Consider the following 14,631-nt stretch of genomic DNA (forward strand, 5'->3'; position numbering starts at 1 on the left):
CGAGTTGGATCAACGAACCAACTCGCCATTGGGCTAGTTGGATCGTACAATCTAACTCACCAACTCGCCATTGGGCGAGTTGGAGCACCAGCAACCAACTCGCCATTGGGCGAGTTGGAGCACCAGCAACCAACTCGCCCTCCAACTCGCCCAATGGCGTGTTGGACTGCTCAAGCATGCATAATCTCTAAACCCTCGTAGCTTCCTCTTTCGAGCCTCGACTGAACTGTCTCTTGTTTCATCTCGATCGGAGTTACCATTGGAAACCTACGACCAAAACCGTAAAGACTTGTTTTCTCGTAGAAGTTCAAATTGATCGTCTAAAACGAAGACATTTAACGTAACACCTCATTCATACCCTTGTTGCGATCAATTTGAGTCATTTAAAGAATCGACATCGCATCGAAGGCTGTCTTTTGATAAAATCGTAAAAACATATGAAGTCGAAAAACAGCCCAAAGGGTCTAAAACTCGACTAAGAGCATGTTAGGGGATTTTTGTGTAGGATCTTTGTGAGTAATACAGAAAGATGGATAAGCCTGGTATTTAGTGAGAATTATAGGGAAATAGACTTAAACAGACGTTTTACTAGATAGAACCAGCAGGAACTACAAAGTATTGAACAAAAACCCTAGCACTAGCCGCCTATCTATAGTCTCTAAGTCTTGAAGTGTCGATCCCTTGTTCTAGGGTCTGGGCTCCCCTTATATAGTCGTCTGTAGGTCGATCTTGGTCAGCCAATAGGGTTAAACTCTTCCATATTCGGAAATATGGAAGGATCCCCTTATCGGAATATTTCCATTTCCCGGAGGAAGGGGGTGGTTCCTGGGATCGGACCCAGAATGCTTCCCAGCGGGGACCCGGGGCATATCCTAGCGGGGACCCGGAGGCCGGTGTCCTGCCTGGGGTCTGGAGGAATTCAATACCTAAGTATTTTTTCCCAACAGTTTGCCCCTTATTTCTCGATTTCGTCATCGAACTCGGGGAATAACCTGTGCACTCAAGTCAACCGGAGTTGCTCATTCTCAGCAGGCTTCTCCTAGGCAGGACATCGCTCCAGTAATCCTGCTATCCCGGGTTCCTCTCAGGCCGGAGTCATACTCTGAACCCAGGGGAGGACCGATTCCCTTTTAGTAGACCGAGGCCTGGCGGTATCTTTTTGAACTGCTGATTTCTTGTTTAAGATGGCGAAGCTCGGGCCTTTTAGCGGTATCTTAGAGATGATGGGGCCTGGAGCTTTGATAATCACTGAAGAGGAGGCCTGAGCATTTGAGCGTGATGCGTAGAGGCAGGTCTGGAGGGTTCCGAAAAAGGCGTGAGACTTGTCAGAGAGCCTCGAGATTCTCATTCTTCTTCTTCACCACGACCACGTTATTTCAATAAGACCTTGGTCTTTCCCTTTAGAGTGGTGTGGTAGCAGGAGCGGGAATTCTCTTGATCTCCTCTGGTTGCTCTTATGCCCCAGGGCGTCGGGAATTTCACCATCTGGTGAAGAGTCGAAGGGACGACTCACATGTCATGAATCCAGGGCTGTCCCAGGATCATGTTGTAAGACGATTCGCAGTCAACGACGAGGAACTTGGTCGACAAGTTAATCCCTTCGGCATACACTGGGAGGGTCACCTCTCCAGCGGTCTGCTTGACTTCTCCGCTGAATCCTATGAGTGGGGTTATTGTCCGTATTAGAGTGCTTTCCTCCAGTCCAAGATCCCGATATGCGGCTTGGAAGATGATGTTGCCGGAGCTTCCATTGTCTACCATTATCTTCTTCACCAGGCAATTTTTTACAGTGAGCGATATGACCAAGGCGTCGTGGTGTGGGGCTAGGACCTTTTCTTACTCCTTGGCCGTGAAACTTATTTCGTCCATACCCAGGAGCAGGCCTTTTGGCTGACTGCCTCTAGGCCATGCTTGGCGTTCCAGGTGCTCTTCTTCGTGGGGGCATGACTTATGCCGCTGAATTCCAAGCCTCCTGTTATCACATGGATCACTCGGTCCTGTCGAGGTGACAGGGCAGCTTCAGTGGGCTTTCCTGATGTCTCTTTGTTTAGATGGCTCTTGTCCTTCTCGGAAAGGAACTCTCGGAGGTGTCCTTTCCTGAGTAGTTCGTTGACCTCGATCCTTAGTGCGACGCAGTCCTCCATTTTATGACCGTGGTGCAGTGGAAGTCGCACCAAAGACTAGGGTTCCAGAAAGAATCGGGTGCTTTCATCTTCTGAGGCCACTTGACCTGTTGGCCCATCTGCCTCAAAAAATTGACCAGCTCCGGCTTTGAGATAGAGAGGTGAGAGATGTCTGGCCACGTGGACACTGCCATCCCTTCTACTTTCTCGATCGGCCGGTTCTGGTATCTGCCTCGACTTCTATTCCCGGAATCCTTTGTTTGTCTTGGAGAGGGTCTCTCGTCTCGCTCATTTTGGTCTGGCCTGACCGCCTTGGTGTCTTGCTTCTGTTGCGCCTTAGCACGACTGGCGACATCTTCTTCCCATTTTACATGTGCCCAGGCTCGGGATAGCACATCTTCCATGGTCTTGCACTGATATTTGGCTAGCTCTTTATAGAGGTCTCTGTCGGGGAGAAAGCCTCTCTTGAAGGTAGAGATTGCAGTAGGGATGTTGCATTCGGGAATGCCCACCTTCTCTTGATTGAAGCGGGCTATGTCGCCTCGCAAGGGTTCTGCCCGATGCTGGAGTTTTTCATATAGGCCATCCGAAGTTTTCTCCAGGTCTCTACTGCTGGCGAACTGCTCCAGATTTAGGTGTCTCCAGAGTCGGCATGGGTCAGATCTGAGTCCGGAAGCGACGCTTCTTGTTACTTGTCGTGTTGAGGGCTTGGTTTTCGTCTCAGAGGGTTAGGTTCTCTGATTCAAGCTGGCTGAGGTTCTCGGCGCTCTGCTCCAGTTGCTTGGAATGTTCGTCGAGCTTCTCCTTCAAGCTCTGGACTTCTGAGGAGAGCTCGGGATTCTCCACAACCTCTTCTCGAGCATTGTGCAGCTCGGTTACTTGACTTTGTAGACCATCGAGTTGCCTTTGGAGCTCGGCTTCTCTTTGGATAGCTTCGGGTAGCTCGTTCTGCTCATCCACCGCCATTATCACGTAGTTTAGATTACTACCCTCCTTCTAGCGCCAATCTGTTACGGGATTTTTGTGTAGGATCTTTGTGAGTACTATGGAACGATGGATAAGCCTGGTATTTAGGGAGAATTGTAGGGAAATAGACTTGAAGAGACGTTTTATTAGATAGAACAAGCAGAAACTACAAAGTATTGAACAAGAACCCTGGCTCTAGCCGCCTATCTATAGTCTCTAAGTCTTTAAGTATCGATCCCTTGTTCAAAGGTTTGGGCTCCCCTTATATAGTCGTCTGTAGGTCGGTCTTGTTTAGCCAATAGGGTTAAACTCTTCCATATTCGGAAATATGGAAGGATCCCCTCATCGGAATATTTCCATTTCCCGGAAGAAGGGAGTGGTCCCTGGGACCGGACCCGGAATGCTTCCTAGTGGGGACCCGGAGGCCGGTGTGCTGCCTGGGGTCTGAAGGAATTATATACATGAGTATTTTCCCCAACAGAGCCCACTTGCGATCTTTATGGAATCAAGCCCAAGGATGCTATGACGGTTTAACTATTAACTCGCAGGAGAGGATAAAAGTCAAGTTTGAAGATAAATGTCAAGTTTCCGAGGATAATCATGAAAATAGAGAATAATGGAATATTTCCGCAAGAAGATAAAATCGACTTGGGGCAAAAAAGGAAGAAGGTAAACCGACCTAAGGAAGAGTATATAAGGGATGCTAGAGCAGAAGGCGCAAAAAAAGAGAGAGACACACAGAAAATTCAGCACTTAGAGCAATTTAGACATTTTTTTCCTTTTTTATTATCGAGTTTCGACTCAATTAGGTTTTCAGTCTTAGGCTTTAGAACTAGGAACCGTCTGACAGCTCTTGCAACCAAGGCTTACCTATTGTAAAACCCTCATACGCAGATTCGGAATAAGATCTTCTTGCTCTCTTTTTGTTTTTATCAATTCATTATTTTCGTCTAATTTTTATTATATGATTGCTTGACGTTGGCTTAGCAGAAATCTGGGACCTCTGAGAAAGTTAGGTTTTCTTGATTTTCCTTATTTTCACGGAAATCGACGGTGCGGATATTGTTTCTCACAGTTTGGCGCTAGAAGGAGGGTGGGTATGGATAAATCTAGCTCTCAGCCGCAAACGCTCAATCAGACAAGGCAACAGACGACCAGAAAACTCGCATTGGTGGAGACATCGGCGACAACGCTAGCACCACTCCTGCAGCGAACGTGTCTGCAGTTAAGGCTAATGCTAACACCGCAGTGTTTGAGGAGATGTTCACCGAGTTCAAAAAGAAGTCGGAAGAACAGGAAAAGCTCATTGGTTCTCTCGCCAAACAGGTCAAAACCCTAACGGCAAGAACCATGGCTGTCATTCCCCGCGGAGCCACAAAGCTTCCCAGAAGAAGACTTGATTTCGCGACTCCGCTCGACAGACCAGAGACCACCCCTGCTGCTGCGCGGAAAAACTCAGAAAACCTTCCACCTCCCGTGCTGGAAACGGAGGATAACGAACGTGAACAAGTCGATTTGGATCTGAGCAACCAGTCCTATGAATTTAAGCTGAGTATATATGATTGTTAAATTTTATGATTTGGAATATAGAGATTATGTTTAGAGTTTAGGGTTTCAAATATAATGTTTGGATTTAGTTTTAAGATTTGGGGTTCGGGTAGGGTTTAGAGTTTCTCGGACGAAGACGTTGATGCGCATCCGAGAAGAACCAGAAGCCGCCCCGATACGATTCTTCGTTCGAGAACCCATGACCGAAGAAGACGAAAATATATTCTAGGTGGAACAGGAGAAGCTATCCGAGGAGCAAGTCCAAATCACCCGCAGCAAACGCAGACAAGCTCGGAAAACTGCTGACGGTGATTCTGGAGAAATCCGCGATCTTCGCTATTACATCGCATAAACAGCAGGGGAGGTGAAAGCGGCAAACTCTCAAATCCACCATGCTACCAGTGCCGCGACCGAAATCGATAGGATGCTCGAAGAGGCCCGGAAAACCCCTTTTACCGCTCGCATCACCGAGGTCAAAACCTCGGATCCAAGAAAGATTAGGTTTCCCACTTACGACGGCACCACCGATCCTAAGGCGCACCTGCAAGCCTTCTCGATCGCGATGGGACGGGCTAGATTCAGGGAGAGCGAAAGAGACGCTGGTCATTGCCGACTCTTCGTCAAAAACTTTCGAGGAGCAGCGCTCGATTGGTTCTCCCGACATAGGAAAAATTCCATCGAAAGTTTCCTCCAGCTCTCTTCAGAATTTCTCAAACATTACTCTATGTTCATAGACAGATAAACCTCTGACGTCGATCTTTGGTGTCTATCCCAGAGAGAAGACGAACCTCTCCGCAATTTCATGAGCAGATTCAAACTCGTCATGTCGAGAGTTAGCGGAATAAGTTACCAGGTGGCCATAGACGCGCTCAAGAAGACGCTCTGGTACAGCTCAAGAAGACGCTCTGGTACAAGTCAAAGTTCAGGAAGTGGATAACCCTCGGTAAGCTGCAGTCAATGCAAGACGCCCTCCATAAGGCCACAGATTACATCACCATCAAAGAGCAGACTAAAGTCCTGTCGTAAAAACATAAGACGGCAAAGACATCCTCAAAAGACGCGGCGTCAGACTAGAGATCGAAAAAGAAAACTCTCGTAACGACAAGTATATCCATCAAGAGGGAGAGGAGCTTCAGGGGGCGCAAAATTATGCCATCAACACATGGACCCAAAATTCGAGTTATGACAAGAACACCTTCTGCGACTTCCATCAGACCAAAGGCCACTCAACCATCAACTGCAAAGTTGTGGGGGCAAGATTGACCGCAAAGTTGCTCGAAGGGGAGCTCTCCGGTGTAACCAGAGTGAAGGATCTATCCACGATTCTGACCATCCTCCGAGAACCGATAAATCTCCGCAAGCGGAAAACCCTCCTCAAGGAAATCAAGCGGGTGAGAAGCGTGGACGGAGACAGGACGAGGGAGGCAATGACAATAGTCGTCGCAGAATAAACATGATCATCGGAGGATCACAGTACTGCAACGATACGATGTCATCCATCAAAGCCTATCAGCGGAAAGCAGAGACTACCGCAAACTGGCCGACCTGGTCTCAACCCCGTGATGCACCAACGAGCTCAATCACCTTCGAAGACGAGGAAGCCAGCGGAATCGACCAGCCTCATTGCGACCCACTCGTCATTGAACTCGTAATCAGAGACATCGAAGTCACGAGAATCCTAGTGGATACGGGGAGCACGGTCAACGTCATCTTCCACGACACTCTAAGAAGAATGAATGTCGAGCTGGGAGAAGTCGTGCCAACGCCAAAGCCGTTAACCGGTTTCTCGGGCGTAACATCGATGACTCTCGAATCGATCCAACTCCCGTTCATGGCAAAAGAGGTCACCAAGATCGTCGATTTCGTGGTCGTCGACCACCCACCCATTTACAACGTGATCATGGGCACGCCTTGGATAAACGCCATGAAGGCAGTCCCATACACGTACCATCTGGGCATAAAGTTCCCGACTCCAAACAGAGTCGCCGAGATCTAGGGATGCCAGAAACAGTCGTGTCTTTGCTTCCTAGTAGAGCATAAGCTTTGACAGATCACGAAGACCTCTATGGTCAAAACCAAGCGAGCAAATTTAACTCAGACCATGTCTGAAAACACTTCGGAAGAATACGACCCAGCATCGTCTACTCAAGCATCGGCTGCGGACAGCAAGCAAGCTTCCAAGCCAGACGCTACATCCCAACCGGAGGAGACAAACCCGGAAGAAGATGTCGATCCTACCACAGTCATCGCGACCAAGGTGATCGTCACTGCCGCAACAAACGAGTAAAAATACTCGCGGCACATACTGAACTACGAGATGGATTGATCCTCGAAAGGGGTACGTAGGCAGCTTGTCGAAACACGAGTTCAGCTATCCCCCTCTCTAAAAAAGGGGGGGAGAGCGAGTACATATACTCGTATACTCCTGCGTTTTTAAATATCCGTCCTTGTACTCGATATTTTTAAAACTTTTTTGATAATAAGAAAACGCAGTAAGATTTCCAAAAATCCTCGCAAATCTCTTTTATCGTCTAAGTATTTCTTCACATTACTTTATTGCTATAGCAGCAATCCACGATTTGCTCGAATACGCCCAAGAACAAACCAACCATTATCGTATAACCCGTATAACGGAAATCTCACGAAAATTAACTAATTAAAATCCTAAGTACTTTAGAAGTAGCTCACGGCATTTCCCAAAATCTAAAATCCGCAAATCTGTCATCCAGAAAACTGGTACGACACTGCGACCGAGAAGTTGGTCCGACTCTCGACCAAAAATGTAAAACAACCATATCACCAAAAACACGAAGACATCTCGCGAGAAAAGAAAACTAATGTCGGAAGATTGCGAGACGTCGTAAAAACTTCAAAAATATATTCTCGACAAATAGTCCATCTACGACTAAAAATAACTCATTCATTAACATCCACTTACTCTCAAAAAACCCATTCGTCGATTGGCCCCAACGAATACATTAGCCATCTTAAACAAACGCATATCGGCCTCTCTTTTGATTGGTCCTCATACATCCGACTAGGATAAATAGCGCGCTATAAAAGAAATCCGAAATTTTGGTCAGCAATTCTAGGATAGTTAGAAATTGTCCTTGGAGAGATGCTCGATTCCTACCACACAAGTCATTTAAGCCGAGAACCTATTGCGGTCTTTAAATAGGTACGAATCAGGTTAAAATCGCAACAGAACATCCGAAAGCCGATTAGCCATCGAATAACCTTAATCTGAAAGTAAACCTAGGTCTTGCCCTAAACCCAACACACTGGTCTTTAACATATCAAGGCATGATATCTAACCGATATGAGATCCCAAAACATGTCTATTCGTTCATATCTAGACTCTCGCGAACACTTTGCAAAAATAATTTTTTTCAAACACTCACGAGTAACGAATAGAACTATTCATAAAGAGTTAGATACGAGATGACAGCTCGTATTCTTCCCTCTACGCCAAAACAAAACATTCCTAAAAGACTCTTTTTAAATCAAGCATAGTTCATTAAGATAAAGCCGCAAAGCGGCAGGGATTCAAAGCCACACACGGCTAGTCCCGACAAACATAAAAACAAAGCCACACTCGGCCAAACCAAAGATAAACGGCCACACTCGGCCTAAACGGATACAGATCTAAACATAAGATATGAAACTTAGGATATCTTCAAACATCAATGCCATCAGGCTAAAATCTATGACGGATCAGGTTCATAATTCCCGGACTTTGACCTCCCAAGCGAATAGTTGTCTGCCTCCGGCGGAGCAACAGGCTGGTTCACTTCGCCAAACTCGCAAGGAGGCCCCACCCCGACTTCTTCCGAATCGGGCGACACGGGAATTGGAGCCCATTGACCCCAAATCCTTTCTTCAATCTGCGGGATCATCTACTCCATGTTCGCGTAGTTGTTCATGCGCCATGACTGCTTGGCCATCTCCGACTCAAGAGAGTATTCGGAGCCAATCGTGAGGTATAACCCGCCAACAGTGCCGCGACACTCGCGATATTCGCCCATAGACTAATAAGATCTCTTCAGCTCTCCAAACTCATTTCTAAACTGTGCAAGGCGATTTTTCACAATCTCGACGACCTCCTTCTTTCCCTTAAAGGGGAGTAATGGTTAGAGTTTATAATGGAGTGACCCTCCATTGTAGTCTATGTTTAAAAATTTTCCTTTTAAAATTAATAACTTTTAAAAACAAATCTATGAAATAATTTTTTTAGGGCATCTCTCAAATACACATTTTTAAGTTTTTGTCACAAAAATAGACCTCAAAAACTAAAATGACCAAAATAGCATTTTTTATTTTGAAAATTTTAAGTTTTTTTTTTATTTTTTAAATTTTGAAATCATATCCCCAAAACTCCACTCCTCATCTCTAAACCCTAAACCCTAAACCCTAAACTCTAAACTCTAAACCCTAAATTCTAAACCCCACCCCTTAACTTTAAACCCTAATGTCTAGATTAATTAACCGTAGGGTATAAGTGTATATTTCCTTCTTTTGATAAAACATTTAAGTCTATTTTGGTCATTTTTATTTTTAAAGTCTAGGGGTATAAGTTATTTTTTTGTTCAAAGTTAACGAGTGCAGTAGCTCAGTTTTGGTGGAGTCCAGGAGGAAGGACAAAAGGCATGCATTGGAAATCATGGGATAAATTATGCATACCTAAAGATAATGGTGGACTAGGCTTTAAGGATCTTATTGATTTTAACACGGCGATGCTTGGAAAGCAATTGTGGAGGCTGATTGAGAAGTCAAATACTCTTTTTTCAAGAGTCTTCAAATGACGGTACTACAGGAATGCTTCACCATTTGGAACCGATCCGTTCATATTCTCTGTCATATGGCTGGAGGAGTATTATCTCTGCTAGATCTCTGGTTTGTAAAGAACTAATTAAAAGGGTGGGAACATGTTCATCTATTTCAGTATGGAATGATCCTTGGATCCCAGCCACTCGCCCGAGACCAGCAAACAAAAACCATCAACACAGTTACCCGGACCTCACAGTTGATTCTCTCATTAACTCGGAATCCCGAACATGGAATTTACAGGCAATCAGGGCTTTGGTGGATCCTCATGATGTAAAAATTATTTGAAAGTATTCCATTAAGTAGAAATCAGATGGAAGATAGGAATGGATGGCATTTCACTAACAATGGAAAATACTCGGTCCAATCAGGTTATCAAGTGGAACGGGACTATCCTGATAAGGAAAAACCACCCGAATTTTATGGTCCAACAGTGGATATACTAAAAACTTTCTGCTGGAAAGTGTCGTGCCCCCAAAGATAAAGCATTTCTTATGGCAAATCTTTTTAGGATGTATAGTGGTAATAAAAAATCTAAAAGCCAGAGGAATACAAAGGGATATATGCTGTGTTTGATGCGGAGATCCGGAGGAATTAATAAACCCTGTGTTTTTTGAATGTCCTCCAGCACGTCAAGTGTGGGCATTATGTAAGATACCATCGAATCCCAATATTTTTCCTATTAGTTCTTTTTTCGCTAACATGGATCATCTTTTTTGGAGAGTCAACCCAAAGATGGATGACCAGCAATTTGCATGGATATTATGGTATATATGGAAAGGTCGGAATAACAAAGTGTTTAGCAATCTGGATATTGATCCAAAGGACACGCTTAAAATAGCAGAATTGGAATCATCACTTTGGGCTGAGGCACAAGTAGTAAATGATCAAACAACGGGGCATCAGGTAAAGACCAGACCCGCACTAGCGATTCCAGGACGATGGTGTTTTATAGATGGTTCATGGAAAGACAATGATTTATTTTCTGGGCAAGGTTGGTATAGCACTTTACCAGGTTTTGATGGTTTATTAGGGGCAGTGAATGTAAGGGCATGTCTTTCCCCTCTTCATTCGGAGGTGGATGCATTAATTTGGGCAATGGAATGTATGAAGAATTTAAGACAGTTTCAGGTTACGTTTGCAACGGATTGTTCTTAATTGGTGAAGATGGTTTTGGAACCAGAAGAATGACATGCATTTGAAAGTTACTTGGAAAACATTAAGCTTTTAAAAAGAAGTTTCTTCAACTCAGATATCTTTCATGTACCCCGGACGGAGAACATACGGGTGGATAGCTTAGCACGCAGTGCTAGGAAACAACCGTCTTTCGTCGTTCACATGAATGCAAGTCCACATGAGTCTGTAAATGTTTGTTGTTGTCAAAAAAAAATATATATATATATTTTTAAAATCTATATTTGTGACATAAAAAAATTTAGGTCTATCCTAGGGAATTTTTCTTGTATTTAACTAAATCTATAAAGTTGTTGTTTCAATATTATGAAGCTTATATCGTTTGATATAGAATCTGTCTAAATATTACACTGCGTATATGCATTTACAGTGCTATGATTTATAAATAAAGAACTTAATTTGGAGTGACTACGTAGGTGGCTGATTAGTCGGGACTCGGGAGGAAAGTTAAACCTCAAGATCACTGTGACTAAATGCAGAGGAATAACTATTAATAAATAACATTTCGTGTTTACATTTCTAATTCAAACAACATTTATATTAAAGGAGAAATTCTATGTTTACCATTTTGATAGTACTATTTTTCATTTTTTTACCATTTTGATAGTACTATTTTTTATTTTTACCACCACTAAAGAAATATTTTCAAAAATATCTTCTTCGTTAAGTGGCAAAATACTCTAATATATTTGTTATCTATATATATAATAAATCATTATTTAAATAATAATAAATAAAAAATAAAAATAAATAAAAAGATTAAAAAATTATGTTTTCGAATTATACTTTTTCAAATTCGAACTTTAAAAAAAAAAACTTTTGAATTTTTTTTTTCAAAATTTATTTTTGAAAATCAAAAATTATGTTTGAAACTATTTTTTTTTTAAATTATATTTTTAACTATTTATTTATATATTATTATAATCCTAAATTTCACATTCCAATATTCCACCCCTCGACTTTAAACCCTAAGTCTAGATTAATTAACCATAGAGGTATAAGTGTTTTTTACCGTTCATTAAAAGTGAGGGTAAAAATAACTAGTGTAAACATACAAAGTGGTATTACGAATATAGTATTTGCGGCAATTTCTCTACTGTATATATAGGTTTATAGTAAAAAATAATATATATATATATATATATATGTAGGTTTATAGTAATTATGCTTCCTACGTTTATATGCCTGTCATGTTTTTTAGTGAGTAGGCGCTCACTGATCCCTCATACTTGCATCGTCTTCTTTGTATGAAACTTAACTTGCTTTTTAAGCAAAAAAAAAAAACTTGACTTTTTTTTTTGTAACTGCAAAAAAAAAAAAAAACCTTGACTTGCTTTTTTTTTTTGCAACAACTTGACTTGCTTAGAAGAAGAAAAATAAGTTATATCTTTTTTTGGTGCAAACATAAGATATATTTCCGAACATTTTTTTAACACATTAGCTGATACCAGAAAGCATAAAATACGTACATATCATGACGACATACTTCAAATAGTTTTATGTATAACCTCTCTAGATATTATATTACACATGCATTTTAAAACTTTCTAATAGGTTCATGATTAAATATGTGTTGGTTTGTTCTTTTTTTCCTTTGATTTTTTTGATTTTTTTCTTTTACTTTTTTGAATTTTTCTTTTCTTCGACTATTACTCCATGGATTTAAAATGCTTTATATGTTTACATGCCTAAGTCATGTTTTTTTAGTGAGTAGGCTGAGCTTAATCCTCACGTCTTTTTATGTGAAATTTGACAGCTTTGAAGAAGAGAAATAAGTTATATTTTTCCAATTTTGTTTAAACCTATGGGCTTTGTAAGATACCACAAACTAGGGCCGTTCAATATGGTAAAATCGAACCGTACCGAACCGAACCGAAATAGATAATATGGTTTGGTTTTGGTATATACCATATAAACCGAATGAATATAATTTTATAAAAACTGTAGGATTTGGATATGGTTTGGTGTATAATCGATTAAACCGAATAAACCGAACAAAACCGATTAAAAGTAGAAACATGTAAATATGTATCTATTTGTTACATAAGTTAAATTTGTGTTAATAACTATTACCATAATTTTATAGTAATAAAGAACCTTAATTTGTAAAACACTTGAACTATAATTAAATAACAATACATCGCAATTCAGACATCTTATTTTCTAAGTATTCTTTTGATCTTTTTGCTTTATTTTACTCTTCGCTAAATTAATATGAAGATTATAAATTTGATGGACAATAATTAATGAAAATTTTTCACAACTTTTTTCTTATCTGTAAACAAACAGAGTTTCGTGTTCAATTGAAAAAACATGACTTTAATGAACACTAAATATGGAAAAGTGGAAAAACTTTTCTTTCATGTTTCTGTTTTGTTTCATATTTTTATTTTCAAAATTTCAAGCTTTGATTTTAGTTATAGATTTGATTATTTTATTTGATGGTAGAAACATTTTTACTTTTTTGTTCATTTATTTGAACATATAATATATTTTTAAGAAATGACTGTGTTGACAATATGACTCTAAAATTCATATAATATGATCTCAAACTAAATAATTATGTTTTTTTGGTATAAAACCGAATAAACCGAAAATCGACGGTATATAAACCGAACCGAACCGAAGTAAATATGGATTTAGAATGGTAGTTATATTTTACTAACCGAAATACCGAAAACCGAAAAAAACCGAACCTAAACCAAACCGATATCCGGATTGAACACCCCTACCACAAACACATAAAGTGCGTACCATGACATAGATAGCATAGGTAGTTTTATTTAAAATAAATGAAATTTTTTTATACAAAACTACATAATTATTGTTAAAATATTACAAACCTCAAATAGTTTTATATATAACCTGACTAAATATATACTGCAAATGCATTTAAAAACATTCTAATAGGTTCATGATTAAATATTGTTTACTGGTTAGTTCTTTTTTTCTTTGACTATTACTCCATGGATTTAAGACCAATCCTCATTTCTTGTATTTGATATAATCCCCTATATATTAATTGAGGAACATTTGAAAAGATGTAACCTCAATTTTGTATTAATTAAAATAGGTCCCAATGCATAGGTGGCACTCAATTAGGTAGTCAATTACATTCAATTGAAAAATAAGTAGGTCCACATTTGATTTTTATATGTTGTTAGATACATAAGTTGGTCAAACTATATGATATAATGATATGATATGTTATTTTCTTTCCTTAAATCAAACCTACGGAATTACCATAAATGACTAATATATATATGACAATTAATGATTTTAATAATAAAGATTTGATAACAATTTATATCTCCTCCAACATTTTTTGTTTAATTTTATATTATTAAAATAAATTAAACAATCAAATTAGCTATAAAAGTAAAATTTAGATTTTTTCGTATATGTTATATTTTGAATTTTTAAAAACGACAATAAATGACTAAAACTATTAAAATTATTATGTTAAAAATTAATGATCAATGGTTTAACATTTTTATTATAAGAAGATACACATGATTTTAAAACCATATGAGTAAAAAATATCATTTAATAATAAAAAAAAATATATATATATATATATATATTAAACACTATATACCATAGGATTACATAAATATTTTAATATTAAAAGTTTCAATGAATTTTCAAGAACATTTATAAATTATAAACTTATTAAAGATTTCAGATTGAAAATTTTGTTATCGATGATTTAAATATTTTGTTATAAAATGATATGAATGATCATAGAACCGTATGATTATATTTTTTTTTTTTTTGACAGCAAAAAGATTACAGACTCATATAGACCCTGTAAACCAAAGTGGTAACTCTGAATCCATGTGTACGACGAAAGACGGTTGTTGCCGAGCACTACGTGCCAAACTATCCGCCCTTGTATTCTCCGTCCTAGGTACATGAACAATATCTGAGTTGACGAAACTTCTTCTCAACAGCTTAATATCTTCCAGGTAGCTTT

Source organism: Brassica napus, chromosome C6 (genome assembly GCF_020379485.1).
Source record: "Brassica napus cultivar Da-Ae chromosome C6, Da-Ae, whole genome shotgun sequence".
Lineage (NCBI taxonomy): Eukaryota > Viridiplantae > Streptophyta > Magnoliopsida > Brassicales > Brassicaceae > Brassica > Brassica napus.